This window comes from Acomys minous (assembly GCF_964271855.1).
Source record: "Acomys minous genome assembly, chromosome: 11".
NCBI classification, from domain to species: domain Eukaryota; kingdom Metazoa; phylum Chordata; class Mammalia; order Rodentia; family Muridae; genus Acomys; species Acomys minous.
In genome coordinates, this window is record NC_140492.1 from 61,109,546 (window position 1) to 61,125,900 (window position 16,355).

Consider the following 16,355-nt stretch of genomic DNA (forward strand, 5'->3'; position numbering starts at 1 on the left):
ATTCTGCTTCCTCCACTGGGTTAGATTACAGGTAACGCCAGGCTGGAGGCGTGTTTTGGACAGGCTCACTTTTGAAACGTGTATGAAAGAAATTCTTTGGCAGGGGAACCCCCACACTGCAGCCGGTGATCAGTATTGCCGGAACATACCAGCTCTGTGGAGGTATTTTGCTTTGAGAAGGGGGAAAAAACAAAGAGCAAATGCCTCCCTTCTCTAACCGACAAGGAAGCAACTGCCTTAAGCAAACAGATGATAACTGCCTCTGGCTATCTAGCTCTTTCGAGAATATCTACAGAATGTGTCATTCGGGCTCCCATCTATCTGTCCTACTGTCCTTCCAATGAGCAGTCTTCTTTTGGAACTAAGAGCTAAAACCCCGGAGACCACCCCCAGAGGCTGGGTGTCCCATGTTTGCTCTAGAAGCCAGAGCCGCCAGCTCTGAAAATAGTGAAAATAGGCCATGGGTGACGGGCAGTCCCTCAGAGGCTCATAGGAAGTAGCTACAAAGGTCAGAGGAAGTTTTTAACGACTGACTGGAGGCCTATGAATGGCCAGGCTCTTCGGAATGTCTGTGTTTGGAATGTGAAAAGGACACTTGAGAGGAGCAGCCGTGGGTGCAGGATGACAGGTGTTGGTGCCAGCTTAATGCTTCAACCCCGTGGGAGAGCTAGCTGGCTTTGGGTGCGAGGCAAATAGCCCCTCTGCAGGCAGGGGAATCCCCCAGCAGGACTGCAGTCATGAGCGATGTGCTGTGCTAGCTTTAGAACCCCACCATGGTATTCCCTAGAGGACAGCCTGGATGAGCAGCCTAATCCCAGCACTTGGGAGGCAGAGGCAGGCGGATCGTTGTGAGTTCGAGGCCAGCCTGGTCTACAAAGGTGAGTCCAGGACAGCCAAGGCTACACAGAGAGACCCTGTCTCAAAAAAAAAAAAAAAAAGAGAGAGAGAGAAATTCTCCTTCCTTTCCTTTCCCTCTCCCCACTTCAGGATTGAACCTAGACCCTCACACAAGAGAAACAAGAGTCCCTACCACAGAGCTACATCGCTGCCCCAACCCTGTAATCACCTCCTACCTCTACCTCCTAAGTGCTGAGATTACAGATGCTTTGGACTCACAGGGTCTCACATAATTGTCCATCGTGACCTTGAGCTTCCTTTGTAGCTCAAGCTTGAATTTATACCCCACCCCTGTTTCATTCTCCTAAGCGACTGGAATTACAAGGTGGGGTTGCAGGCCTGGCTTTGAACCAGAAGATATTAGGATCCCAAGAAGTAGGAAACACAAGTATTCTCTCTGTCTCTGTCCCTGTCTGTCTCTCTAGATAGAGAGTTTATTAAGAATGAGAAAGATAGCTGGCCATGGTGGCGCACGCCTTTAATCCCAGCACTTGGGAGGCAGAGGCAGGTGGATTGCTGTGAGTTCGAGGCCAGCCTGGTCTACAAAGCAAATCCAGGACAGCCAAGGCTACACAGAGAAACCCTGTATAGAAATACACCCACACCCCCCCCCCAAAAAAAGAGAGAAAGATACTACTGAGAATCTGAGAAAAGACATCTACTCAAGGCCTTAAACCACAGATTTTTGTGGCATATTTGTCAACAAAAGTCACACCTTATGCTATTTAGAATGCCATTAGAGTACAGATGCTGGCTGGTACAGTTACTGCACTGACATTATTATGCTCATTGTTTTATTGGTCAGCAAATGTAATTTCCAAACCACTTTCACCCAGGACTAGTAACCAATGTCTCACCCCATACACATAGGCTGGATACCACGGAACAGAAGTCATCCAGCTTTCTCTGTGAAGAGCCAGATAGTTAGTGTTTTGGCCCATGTGTCCCATATTACAATTCCTTGCCTCTCTAAAAACTGCTACAGACAAAGCAACAGTGAGCGAACGAGTGTGGCCGTGTTCCAGTAAACGCTATAAGATTAGTACATTGGGTGGGGTGTAGCTCCTCGGAATACGGGGTGTAGGCACAAAGGCCAAGGATGGCTCCTAGCAGTAGCTAACCATGAAAACTCTAAAGAGAAAGGAAGGAGAAAAGGAAGGAAGGAAGGAAAAAAGAAAGAAGAAAGGAAGAGAGAGAAATAAAGGAGGGAACCAAGTAGTTAAATGACTTGGGGCTTAGACTTTAGAGCAGTGGTTCTCAATCTGCCTAATTGAGACAGTTCCCAGAGAGTGGCCCTTTAAGACAGTTCCTCATGTTGTAGTGACCCCAACCATAAAATTATTTTTGTTTTGTCTTTCAATACAGGGTTTCTCTGTGTGGCCCTGGCTGTCCCAGAATCATTTTGTAGACCAGACTGGCCTCGAGCTCACAGAGATCCACCTACCTCTGCCTCCTGAGTGCTGGCATTAAAGGTGTGTACCGCCACACCTGGCCCAATCTTGGTTTTTAAATCTTATTTGGGGCTAGCAGGGAGGTTCCTACCAGAAATCAAGTTTACAAACAACTTACCTGGGATTCATACATCTCTAGACATCTTGTGGGCAAGCAGTATGATTGAAGTATGTTATGTTATTGTATTCATCATCATTACCATCACCACCACCATCATCATCATCATCACCACCACCATCACCATCATCATCATCACCATCACCACCACCACCATCATCATCACCACCATCACCATCACCATCATCATCATCACCATCACCACTACCACCATCATCATCACCACCACCACCACCATCACTATTATCATCATCACCACCACCACCATCACCACTACCACCACCATCACCATCATCACCTATTCTATAAAATGCTGGGTGGTGGCAGGGGTGGCAGCGCACGACTTTAATCTCAGCATTCTGGAGGCAAAGGCAGGTGGATCACAGTGAGCCTGGTCTACAGAGTGAGTTCCAGGACAGCCAGGGCTGCACAGAGAAACTCTGTCTCTGAAAAACAAAACAAAAACAAGAGAGAGAGAGAGAGAGAGAGAGAGAGAGAGAGAGAGAGAGAGAGAGATATTCCTAAGGCTATTGTTAAATATTGGGTGAAATATTACATTAAACTAGTTAGAAGCCTAGAAACAAAAACATGAATAAGTCAAGTATGGTAACACATGTGCCTGGCATTCTAAGTGCTTGGAACAGAGGCCAGAGAATCAGGAGTCCGAGGGCAGCCTCAGCAACCTGGTAAGACTCAGGATCTTATCTCCATATAAACAAAGGGAAAAATCCCAAACCAAAAATGAGCAAGAAAAAAAAAAAAAGAAAGAAAGAAAAAAGAAATTTACAAGTAAATGCAGAGAAATGGGAGCTACAAACACTAAATGGATTCGAGGTTGTAAATGTAGGGGTGTGCACTTCTCCTGTGTGTGTGCATGTCATGGTGCACAAGTGGAGGTCAAAGGACAATTTATGGGACCATGTGGGTCCCAGGGATCAAATTCAGGCCATCAGGTTTGGCAGCAAGCATCCTTACTCCCTGACCTATCTCACTGAGCCTGGGTTTTTTGTTTGTTTGTTTGTTCTTCTTATTTTTTTTTCAAGACAAGGTTTCTCTGTGCAATAGAGTCTGGCTGACTCTGGCCTTGGCCTCAAATTCACTGCATAGCCAAGGCTGGCCTGGAACTCCTCTTCATGCCAGGATGATAGGAGTAGGTCAGGTCATCCAGCTGTAACTTAAGAAAAAAAATATTAACGAGGAGGGGCACACTGTGGAGGACAGAGGACTGGTTTAGGCAGTTGGTTCTCACCTTCTACCTTTTACATGAATTCCCAGGATTGAATGTGTGTTGCCAGGTTGTGCATCAAGTGCCTTGGCTAGCTGAGCCAGCGCATCAGCCTATCATCGGTCACTTCCAATGCCTCTTCTAGAAAAATGCTACAGCTGCAAATGGACTTAGTCTGGGCCCCACCCACCTACCTGTTAGCGCTGGGGATTGAACCCAGGGTCTTGTGGGTGCTCAGCAAGTGCCTTGCCACTGAGCCAAACACCCAGTCTATGGTCCCCATCTTTCCGGAGGTTATACTTTAACAGGAAAGACACATTTAAATAAACACACATTGGCAAGAAAGACTGGGACAACGATTACAAAGGGGTAAAGGAGATGATAAGAAAATAGAGGGAGAGAAGCAAAGGCCGGTGCCTTCTTAAGATCTGATGTGTGAGTGTTTAAGCCAGAGCTGAGCTCCTAAGAGTTAGCGTACAAAGGAGAAAAGGGAAGGCTGAGGAGGTTGTGCAAGGACTCTGAAGCAGGAAGGAACTTGGTGCATATGAGGAACTGAGAGAGGACCACGTGACAGATGAGGAAGGTGGACAGGGGACCTGGGGTGAAGGTGGCCTAGTGCCAGCGAAAGGGGAAAGGGTTGGATCTTGTAGGCCAACCAAGTGTACATTTTATTCTCAGCGAGACGGGCAGCCGTTGAAAATTGTCGTCAGTAGCTATGCTCCGCTGCAAGCTCGGTGACACTTTAGTCAGGATGCGAGAGTGATTGGAAGTGGCAAGGGTGACAGTGCAGGAGTCAGCTGGCGGCAGTTGCAACGAGATGAAGGTGACTGGCGTTGTTCCAGTGGTGATGGACACCGAGAGGTGTGGACAGATTTGTAATGGACGTGATATTAGTGGGCGGTGGGTAGCGACAGACTAGGAGATACAAGGAATGACATCCAAAAGGAAATGAGATCACCCCACCCCGGCTGGGATGCCTCACTCTCATGCTCGCGGCAACGAGATTCACTATAGCCAATATACAGACTCAGCCGAGGTGTCCTCTGAGAGAGGTGACTGGGCAAAGTGCAGTACATTAGCAGGCCTGATTACACATGCTTCTAATTCCAGCACTTGGGAGGTAGGAAGGTCATCTTTACCTGCATAGCGAGTTTGAGGAAAGCCTGGGATACATGAAACCCTGCCTCGGAACAACAGCGAGTGTGCTCTGGAGGCAGCTTAGTTGGTAAACTATGTGTGTGGCCTTCACGGAGCCCTGGGTCCTGTCTCTAGCATGGCATAAACCAGATATGGTAGCCTACACTTCTCTCCCTATGCTCTCTCAAGGGAGTGGAGGCAGAAGGACCAGAAGTTCAAGGTCATCTCTGCTTTTATAACAAACAAATTCAAGGCCAGCAAGGGAAACAGGAGACAACCTCCCCTCTTTAAAAAAAAACAAATATATATATATGTGTGTGTGTGTGTGTGTGTGTGTGTGTGTGTGTGTGTGTGTGTGTGTTGGCACATGTAGTCTAAGCACTCTCAACTAAGCAGTTGCGAACACTGCGATGTGCTTAGGAGGTCACGAGTGTTCTCAATGTCCAGTGATACTTTGTGTTTCTAGCTCTCTAGTGCCCGACAGAATACATCCCACCACCTCTCACTGTTATGTAATTATATTTTGTCTTATGCACACCAGTGTTTTGCCTGCATGCATGTCTGTGTGCCATGTGCCTGACAGGTGCCTTTGGAGGCCACAAGGGAATGTCACCGCCTGCAACTGGAGTTACAGACAGGCGTGAGCTGCTATGTAAGTGATGAGACTTGAACCCGGATCCTCTGGAAGAGCAGCCAGTTCTCCGCGGTGCATTATTCAATTTTGAGACAGGGTCTCTCTCTGTCACTCTGTCTGTCCTGGAACCCACTATGTAAGCCAGAATGCCTTAAGAATTTGTGGCAATCCTCCAGCGAGTGCTGACACTGCAAGCTTGGCCCTCTTCGCCCACCTCTCCCTCTTTGAAACAAACACCTTTTCTTTCTTTTCTTTTTCTCTCAAGCTGTCCTCAAACTCACATAGATCTGCCCTGCCTCTGCCTCCCTGGGGTGTGGGCCACTGTGCCCCGCTCTTCCGTGTCTTTAGAATAAGAAGTAGATGTAGGACTGTTGTCTGAGTCTGTGGTGCTGGGCTGAGCGTTTGTTGTTGCTGTTTGGTTTTGTTGTTGTTTGTTTTAGTTTTTGGTTTTTTGAGACAGGGTTTCTCTGTGTAGCCTTGGCTGTCCTGGGCTCACATCAGTCCACCTGCCTCTGCCTCCCGAGTGCTGGGATTAAAGGTGGGACCAGAGGCATGCGCCACCACCACCTGGCTATGCTGTTGCTGTTTTTTTTGTTTGTTTGTTTTTGTTTTTGTTTTTTTTAATATTTCTTTATTACATATACAGTGCTCTGCCTGCGTGCACACTTGCAGGCCAGAGGAGGGCATCAGATCACATTATATCACATTATAGATGGTTGTGAGCCACCATGTGATTGCTGGGAATTGAACTCAGGACCTCTGGAAGAGCACTCAGTGCTCTTAACCGCTGATCCACCTCTCCAGCCCCATTGTTGCTGTTTCTATTATTGTCTTGTCCTTTCATTTTTTTTAGAGGCACAGTCTCCATATGTTGCTCTGACTGCCCTTGAACTCCAATACTCATGTGCTCCTCCTGTAGATTCAATTTTAGGTGTGGACACTTAGCCTGAGTTGGGCCTTAAATTGTGATCAGAAAAAGGAAAGCCCCGATCCAGAATTACAGAAGTCTGGGGCTCAGAAATGTGATAGGTTGAGTATCACTCAAGCTTTCAAAAATTTGTAGACCGGCTTTCATCTCTGTGTCTTCCCACAGCCTTTAAACATGCCCAAGACCAACCCAACATCCCCTCCCAAGCCAGCGTCGACATTCTCTTTCCTCCATACGCAAAGCATACGTAGCAAATAACTTGTTTGTTTTCTCAAGACAGGGTTTCTGTGTGTCCTGGCTTCTTGGCACTTGCTTTGTAGATCAGGCTGGCCTCCAACTCACAGAGACTCACCTGGCCCTGCCTTCCGAGTGCTGGGATTACAAGCATGTGCCACCACGCCCGGCTGTAAAGAACTTCTTGACATATTTAACTGCTGTATTTCTTCCTGGAGTTTCCTTGCCCCGTGTGAGTTGCCTTAGCTCGAGAAATGTGGCTGCATCTTGAAGTCTGGGCTTTCCACATGTGTTTGTCTGGGTTGTTGTTTTGAGATAGAGTCTCATAGTCCAGCCTGCCTCAACTCACTATGTTCCTATCAGCTAAGTGCTGATTTTATGACTTTTACAGGCATGGTTCACCGAGCATGGGCTCTTAGTATCTTTTAAAAGCCTGAGTGCTGGTCTGTGGGGTGGCAGGTATCGGTAATTACTGCTGAGCCTGGCCACCTGAGTTCCATCCTTGGGACCCACAGGGTGGAACCAGGGCACCAAACTCCAAAACACTTTCCTCTGACATTCACACTTGTGCCATGGACCCCCAACAAACACATGTGACGACAAAACAAAGAAACAACAAAAAGCCGGAGTGCATTGACCATAGGGCTTTAAGTAGGTGTGTGTTTTTTAGGCAGGACTCTGGAGGCTGCCAAAGCAGCATAGCTCAGAAAGGATGGGTGCCAGTGGAATGGAGGTAGGAGTCTGAGGTGAAACGGACAGGGCTTAGTGATTCATCTTGGGTGACTCATTCATTCCTGACTTCCTAGTTCAGATGGCTGTGTGATGCTGGTGCTAACAGCTCCAGGAGGGGCAGTTACAAAGGCAGAGAGCCAGTTTAGTTCTGCACACAGCATTTGCTGTTTCCCTGTGAGCTCTAGATAGTGATGCAGGGCAGGCAGTTGGATATTTGGTTCTCCTGATTCGGGCCTTCAGAGCAAGGGTGGAGATGATCCTCCCAGAGCGAGGGAGGCAGAGAGGGTTACAGCTGCAGGCTTAAGAGTGGCCTCCCTGCATCGCAGGTGCTGCTCCACAGCTGGGGGCACTTGAGGGCGCCGCTGAAGAAGGCAGAGGTTGTCTGAGTTACTGAAACTACTTGACAACTGGGAGAGCAAAAATCCCCTGCAGACTGAGGCAGGAGAGTGATTTTAGAAGGTGAGAACATCTATAGTGTCAAATGTAGCAGAGGGGGCCGGGCATGGTGGCGCACGCCTTTAATCCCAGCACTGGGGAGGCAGAGGCAGGCGGATCGCTGTGAGTTCGAGGCCAGCCTGGTCTACAGAGGAGGGTCCAGGACAGCCAGGGATACACAGAGAAACAAGAGGTAGTGCTGAGGAAGAGGTAAGGTAGTTCTGCCTGATGGTGGGTGACATGGAGGTCATGGGTTACTCTCACTTGACAAGGTCCCCCCCCCACCCCATCCCTCTCTCCCTCTCCCTCTGTCACTTTGCCAAGAGCTGAGGAATGGAGAAGTACAGATAGGCAGTGGGAGACCACTGTTTAAGAGGTGTGCATGAGAGGACCAGGAACACTTGGTGGCAGCAGGCGGTTTAAGTGGATGGTTGGGTTGACAGTTTTATTTATAGGACCTGGAGAGGTTTGAGCTTTTTTTTTTTTTTAAGATCTGAGAGGTAAAGAACCAGAAGTCAAGGGAGCAGGAAAGAGTATGTGCAAGGTTTGCTCAGCCCTACCCGGGCTTCCTCAACCACAATCTCATTTACTCACGTCAGCACAAGCGAGGTTTGAAACACATTGCTGAACAGGAGGTGGGAATACACAGCTGTGTGGCTCATGTTTATTTACTGTGATGTCCCTGTCACCTGGCAAAAAGAGATGCCAGGGCCGTCCTCCATGCCCCACGGCCACCGATGGAGAACAGGAGTAGCATCCTTCTTGCCCCCAATGAGGTTTATTTGGGACACAGGTGAGGTGCCAGTCTGTGCTGTGGACCAGGAGGGCATGTCTTGAGAGGTGTCCAGGCTGGATGTTCCTTGCTCTTGTATTGAGGGAAACAGGAGCTGATCACACGCTCTTCCCTTTTCTAAGATGGTCAAGCAGTAGGAGTTATGTTTGCAGGAAGGCGGGAGAACAATAAGAAAGTGGAGGCCAGGTCGTCTAGGACGCAGGTGAGGTTGACTCAGGATGGAAAGATGGCGGAGCTGGAGGCAGCAGGTGGCAGGCTTTGCTTCCCGCGCTCGGCATGGAGCGGAAGGCTGTGAAAACCAAACCCGCCGATTTGGATATCCGGTCGGGGCAGTGCCCCGAGATAAATCTCTTGTGGAGCGAAGTATTTAGTTTGCACCCAGCGCTGTGGAAGAAACTCCTCCCCGAGTCCCGGGCGGTCTCGGGTCTGGAAGCTTTCTCTTGCCTACCTGACTCCGTTGTCTGTCCCACGTCAGCCGAGTGGGCGAGGAGTTGCACTGGGATTAAAGTGTTCTTTTTGGTGTAGATGGGGATAAAGGAGGGAAAGAATCTGGACCCGGAGCTAGGACTTCGCTCTCACTCTCACCTTACCAGCACAAGCGTCCTCTTTTGACTACCACTCTGCCTTTACCACTGGGCCTCAGTTTCTTTGTTCTTAAAATGGGGGTTTGGACTATGATCTCTTGGCAGGGCAAGGAAGATAGAGTTCATCGCCTTCCGCAGAACGAGTCCTGAGCAGCGTCCCGTTAAGCGGTTCTAGTTTAAGCGGGCTGGGGGGGCCCGACAAGAGGAGGTGGGCGGGACTGGAGGGTCGCCCCGCCCCCTGACGGCCCCTCCGCGCTGGGCGCTGGGGATGAGGCAATCACGTGACCTCACATCCGGCGCGGGAGTCCTGAGCTCGCGGGGCGCTCCCCGTGTGCCCGCCGGCCCTCCCCGCAGCGTGACCGGGCTCCGTAGCCGCGGGGAGGGGGTCCGCTTCGTCGCCGTCTGCGGGAGGTCGCTTCGCAGCGCAGACCGACCTCCCCTTTCTCCCCAGTCGGTCTTCCGCGCCGCGCTCCCTTGTTCTCGCCGGGCCCGGCTGCACGCCGCAGGCGCCGACAGCGGAGCGCGGACGCCCCTGCGCCCGGTGCGGCCCGGGCCCCGTCGCGGCGCCTCTTTCCCCGCTGCCGGAGCCGCGACGCGCGGCGGCGGCCCCTCGAGCCCCAGCGACCTGCGGCCGCCGGCGCCGGCCGAGGGCGATGGGGCTGGGCTGAGGAGAGGGGGCGGCGGTGGCGAAAGCGCCCCCCCGGCCCCCTGCGGCCTTTTGGCTGCCCCGGCCCGGAGGCTGCCGAGGAGTACGCACCGCGGCCCGGCTGGTGAGTGACTTGACTGGGCGAGCGGGGTGTGGGGCAGGCGGCGAAGGTGATCGGGAGGCTGGAGGAGGCGGACGGTGTCGCCCAGGTGGCGGGTACCTGGTGGATGTGCGGCTGTCTCCTTGGCCTGAATTGGACATCACCTGTCCGGGAAGGTGTGTGCGTGTGTGACGGGGAGAGGGCGCGGAGACCCGACACTGTCTGGGACCACGTGTGGCCGTGGAGGCCTGGAGTGGACCCGTTTCGTGCGGGCAGGGCGGGTGGGCCAGCCAGCTGCTCTAGAAAGTCCAAGAAGGAGATGTGCCCCGAGGAAGCCTGTGGGAAGGGCCCCAGATGGGTTCGCGCAGGTGCTGAGTGTCCGAATCCTAGTGCGACTCCAACCACTGAGAAGTAAATTATCCTGCCTATCAGCACACTTTACCCAGATAACGGAGGCCCAGAAAGGAAAAGTGACTTCGGGCTTGATGAGGTGTCAACACTTGAGATTGTGAGGAGGAAGGCTGACCCCTGAGGACTAGAAAACGCCCCCGACCCCTTTCTGCTTGCACACTCTGGCCTTCACACAGTCTGCCTGTTGGCCGATGATACCTTTTCTGGTGGGGTGTGGAGTTGGGGGGCAGGCTGGGAGGAATTGCATTGGCGATTGACGGGTAACTGGGTTGGGACTTCCCGATTTGGAAAGCTTTTGTGACAGGTGTTCATTGTTTACTTTTCCCTTAGGTCTGACAGAAGCATCCTAGGATCTTAGTGTCTGGGCATAAGAGGTATGAATCACTTATATAATTAACTACGAATCGTTAATGTTTAGAGCTATATTTAGTGGTTTATGTTACTGCAAAATGAATGGATAATGGAGTCATAAACCTAGAAATATACATGATTCTGAACATTATTGAACATACATGTATGTTAATGGTGATTTTTTGATCTATGAAGGACAATAGGATTTTTTAAATCAAAGGCATGTGCGGACCTTTCTAGAGGGTCTGTGGCTAACACGAAAGGTTATTAGTAGTTTTAAGTATGTGGATACCCTCGGAGGCCAGGCCCTTTGGAACTGGAGTTAAAGATGATTGGGAGCTGCCTGTTGTGGGTGCTGGGAGCCGTACTCAGGTCTTCTGAAAGAGCAGGAAGCACTCTTTTACTGCCGAGCCATCTCTGTAGCTCCAGTGTGATTTTATTTTGGGAGGGCCAGTCATTAAAAGCTCTCCATCTCCGATTTAGAATCAAGATTTTTTTTTTTTTCTAAAACACCCATTAATTTTGTTTTACTGAATATGTATGTACGTTCTTTTTGAGGATTGTTGCTTTCCTGAATAGGTCATGGTTGCCAAAATAGATCGGTGGACATCAGTTTCTGGAAGTTTTTTGAAATAGTAAAACTATTAATGATTGTGTAGAAGAAGGAAAAAAAAAAGCAAAACAAGGTTTGCTTGTTTACAGCTCCGACTGGTCTCTAATTCCTGATAATCTTGCCGTAGCCTCCTGAGCAGCTGCACCACAGGCAGCACCACCACCTCGGTCCTAGAAGCTTCATTCTGCTTCTTTGCTGGCATTATCATCTGCTCCTGCCCCCATCCTTCATCATTAGATTAGCCTGAGGGTGTAGGTAAAGTAGTTGAGGTTTTTAAACGTTATTAGAACAGTACCAATGCCTGGTTTTGGTTGTGGGATAGGGCAGGAAAAGTGATGAAAATATTAAGCAGTATTTTTTTTTTTAACAGAGCTGCTAGGCTTCAAACCAGGGTGCTATGTTGTAGGATGATTTTCTTTGCGCAAGCCAACCAGTAACTGAAATTTGAAGTTTTATTTTATATATATTTTTTGGGGGGGGGGGGCTTGAGACATGGTTTCTCTGTCTAGCCTTGACTATCCTGGACTCGCTTTGTAGACCAGGCTAGCCTTGAACTCACAGCAATCAGCCTGCCTCTGCCTCCCAAATGTTGGGATTAACGGCATATGCCACCACCGCCTGGCTTATTTTTATATATTTTGTAATTAGAGTTTTTAATTTAATTTTTTTGAAATTAGAGTTTTAATTTTTTTTTGAAAATGAAGTTTTAATTTAGAACTGGTTGTGAAATAATATAAATTCTTATAGTGATAAGTTTAATAGTAGAGGAAAAAACTCATGTCTGATGTGTTGCTTGGATCTGTTGTCAGATACTATCACTAACAGAATTCAGCTGATCTAGTTTGCCCTTAATAACTATGTAATGTCAGTTTTCCAGATGTTTATCTGCATGTATATCTTTGTGTGAGGGTGTCAGATTCCCTGGAACTGGAGTTACAGACAAGTTGTCAGCTGCTATATGGTGCTGGGAATTGAACCCAGGTCCTAGAAGAGCAACCAGTGCTCTTAACTGTTGAATCATCTCTTCAGCTCAAAATGTTTGTTTGTTTTTGTTTTTTCAAGACGGGGTTTCCCTCTGTGTAGCCTTGGCTATCCTAGGCTCACTTTGTAGGCCAGGCTGGCCTCAAACTCACAGCGATCCGCCTGCCTCTGCCTCCCAAGTGCTGGGATTAAAGGTGTGCACTACCACGCCCAGCAAAATATTTATTTTTTTAAATATTGATTCTTCTTGGTGTTGGTGTAGCTCAGTTGGTAAAGTGCTTGCTATGTATAAAGCCCTGTGTAAAATCCTGGGTGTGTTGTCAAATACTTGCAGTTTGTACAGGAGGCATCAGAAGTTCAAAGTGTTAGCCACACTTAATTTAGGGCTAGCCTGGGCTACATGAACCTGTGGTGGCCACATGCCTTTAATCCCAGCACTCAGGAGGCAGAGGCAGGTGGATAGCTGTGAGTTTAAGGCCAGCCTGGTCTACAAAGCAAGTCCAGGACAGCTAAAGCTACACAGAGAAACCCTGTCTCAGGAAAAAATAAACACACATACGTACACACAAAACCAGGAAAAAGGAAGAATGTGTGTTGACACTATAGAAAATTGTAAGAGAAAGAGTTCCTGGGGATTTGGGAATCAGACCTGACCACTGGGTTTCTTGATTTTTGCCAGTGCCAATGGCTTTTGAGATTATTATGTGCTAGGCTCTGAAGTAAATCCTTGTTAGTTATTTAACTTTGTTTTCTTCTTTTTAAATATATTTTATTCATATTACATCTCAATGGTTATCCCATCCCTTGTATCCTCCCATTCCTCCCTCCCTCCCATTTTCCCCTTACTCCCCTCCCCTATGACTGTGACTGAGGGGGACTTCCTCCCCCTGTATATGCTCATAGGGTATCAAGTCTCTTCTTGGTGAACTTTGTTTTCTAGATGAGGAAACTGGGGTTTTGTAATAAGTTCCTAGTCATATACTTTCACAAACCTAGAAATGAGAACTCTGTTATAGACATTAATATTAAACTTAGATTGTGGTTGTCTTCAGAGTCCTTAGACTATAGTAGCTTAGCTGTTTCCCCCCTTTTCCTGTTTCATTTCAATTTACAAAGAATGATATTTCAAAGAGGCCTGAGGGTAACTGAGTGTATGTAAAGGAACACGCAGTTCGCTCTTCCTGATACTTAGAGTTCCTTTCTTCTTCCCATTCTGTGTATTATGCTTCTGTATCATGCATGGTAGCTTTGTAGCCACTGAAGAGCGAGCTTCATTCCTGAAATAAATGGTGAGCTTAGCCATATGCTGGAGTCGCGTTACTGCACTTGGAGAACCCAGTCAGCGGTCTGACTGCAAGAACGAGTAGTGACAGAGAGCCAGCTGTGGAACTTGGTCTTCCTCTGTTTTTTTTTATTTTCCTTAGTGTTAGGTGAGGGTGAGATAAAAATCTGAAGGACCGCTAAAGACAGAAAATAGAATTTCAACGTTATCTTAATAATATCTGTTGTTTTTGTTGTATTTGAATTTGAATTCAGAATTTCACAGGCAGACATTATTTGGGCCTACATCCCCATCCCCTTTTGTGTTTTAAAATAAACTGTTTGGTATAAGGTCTCAATGCTGTTGTTCAGGTTGACTAGCCTTAGCTTTAAATTCTCCTGTTCCTTAATTCCTAAGTAGCTGGGATTATAAGCTATAGAGCCATTGTTTGGTACTGTACTTGGTGGACTACACTAACTATAAGTACTAAATATGAGCTGTGCATGTGACTAGACCATACATTGAGCAGGAGTTAGCAGCTTGTCATTATTTGACAAGAACATCCTTATAACAGTTCAGAGGTATGCTAAAAGTGGTTAATTTAGCATCTAACATCTGTTAAATTGATGCACTTAATGTATCCTAGAATTCTTTTTTTTTTTTTTTTTTGTTTTGTTTTTTGAGACAGGGTTCCTCTGTGTAGCCTTGGCTGTCCTGGACTCACTTTGTAGTCCAGGCTGGCCTCGAACTCACAGCGATCCACCTGCCTCTGCCTCCCGAGTGCTGGGATTAAAGCTCTCTCTAACCTCTCTCTCTACCCTCTTCTACCCTCTCTCTACTCTCTCCTTACTCTTCCTGTCTCTGCCTCTGTCTCTCTCTGGGGTACGCCTCCCCCCTTTCCTTCTCCCCGCCCCCCTCCCCACATTCTTATTTAATAAACTCCTCTACAGTATCCTAGAATTCTAATGATGAAATGTATTCTGAATACAATAGTATCTCTTCTATACAGCTCCTACTCATGAAAATATTAAGTGGAAAATCCCAGAAATAAACAGTCTAGACCACTGGTTCACAACCTGTGGGTTTCAACCCCTTTGGCAAACCTCTATCTCCAAGAAATTTATATTATGACTCATAACAGTAGCACAATTATACTTATGAAGTAACAACAAAAATAATGTTATGGGGGTCACCACACCATGAAGAACCATTAGTAAAGGGTTGCAGCATTAGGAAGGTTGAGAACACTGATCTAGGCGCTTACGTTTTGTGTTGTTTTGAATGGTGATGAAATTTTATACTGCCAATTGTTCTGGCCTTGACATGAGTCAGCCGTTGGTCCAGTGTACTCAGTGTCTGTTCCTACTAGTTGCTTATTAGTGATTATAAGTATCCCTGCTTATTTATATAGCTTGCAATTCATGTTATCTAAAGAAAACTAGAAATTGCTTCCTTAAATTAAAGGTAAGATATTTTAATAGAAAAATAAATGGAGGACTGGAGAGATGGCTCAGAGTTGGGCTGGAGAGATGGCTTAGAGCTTGAGAGCACTGTCTGCTCTTCCAGAGGTCCTGAGTTCAACCACATGGTGGTTCACAGCCATCTATAGTGAGATCGGTGCCTTCTTCCATCAGGCAGGCACACATGCAGGCAGAACATTGAATTAAATAAATTGTTAAAGAGAGAGAGAGAGAGAGAGAGAGAGAGAGAGAGAGAGAGAGAGAGAGAGAAATAGATTTAAAAAAACAAAAAAGAAAAAAAAATAAATGGAGATCACATTCACATAGCCTCCAGTATATTATAGTGTTAAGTTGCTTCATTATTGTTGATAATCTTACTGTGCTTAATTTATAAGTCAAGCTTCATTATAGACGTGTATGTATAGAAAATAGTATATACACAGTCTGGTACTTCTCCAGTTTCATGTGTGCATTGGGAGGTCTTTGGACTATCCAGCTGGATTTTGGTTTGTTTGTTTGTTTTCTGGTTTATTTATTTATTTATTTTGTTTTTTTTGAGACAAGGTCTCTCTGTGTAGCCTTAGCTGTCCTGTCCTTCCTTTGTAGACCAGTCTGGCCTCCGATATAAAGAGACCGCCTGCCTCTGCCTCCTAAGTGCTGGGATTAAAGGTGTGCGCCACCACCAGCTGTCCAGCTCCTTTAAGGGGACTCCTGTATCCCATATGTGATCTGGCTAAATCTTGACCTAAGAGGTGGTTACAGGATTTAGCCTTGGGTTTTTTGTAACTTTCTGTTATGAAGTTAACTGTCCTGCATATACAGGGAGTAACTATGTATCATCGAAGTCATAGTCTTGGATTCTTGAATTCTCTTACTTTGAGAGAAAAGTTCAGGATTTAGGTCCATTTTAAATTTCTGTTTGTTTGTTCGTTTTGTTTTTCAAGACAGGATTTCTCTATGTAGTCCTGGCTGTTCTGGACAAGACTGTCCTCAAACTCACAAAGATCCATTCTGCTTCTGCCTCCCAAGTGCTTGGATTACAGGCGTGTGCCACTGCACTCAGCTCACATTTTAATTTTTTAGTTCAGTTTTAGGTTAAACAGAACAAACAAACAAACAAAAAAACCCCAAGTGTTCTGGGCTTAGTCTTTTAAAATTTTATGAGTGTTTTGCCTCTATATACATATGTGTACCACACCAGATGAGAGTATCCGATCCCGGGAACTGGAGTTATGAATGGTTACAAACCACCATGTGGATGATAGGAATTGAGTTCAAGTTCTGCAAGAGCAACATTTGGGCTTTTTTGTGTGTGTGTTTTGGCAGGGGGTTTCTGAGACAGGGTCTCTAATGACTGGTATGGC

The 16,355-nt window shown here is 47.2% G+C and overlaps 1 protein-coding gene across 5 annotated transcripts in view; it reads left to right on the top strand.

The window, feature by feature from the left end:
• Window positions 1-16,355, top strand: part of ATP13A3 (ATPase 13A3) — a 95,188-nt gene that overhangs the window by 9,351 nt on the left and 69,482 nt on the right. For 4 of the 5 annotated variants that reach the window (XM_084801720.1, XM_084801724.1, XM_084801723.1 and 1 more), the window contains exon 2: window positions 10,656-10,699. The gene's annotated coding sequence lies outside the window, so the exon portion shown is untranslated. Of the gene's footprint in view, window positions 1-9,834; window positions 9,939-10,655; window positions 10,700-16,355 lie in introns of those variants that run through there. The other variant, XM_084801721.1, reaches the window with a different exon arrangement.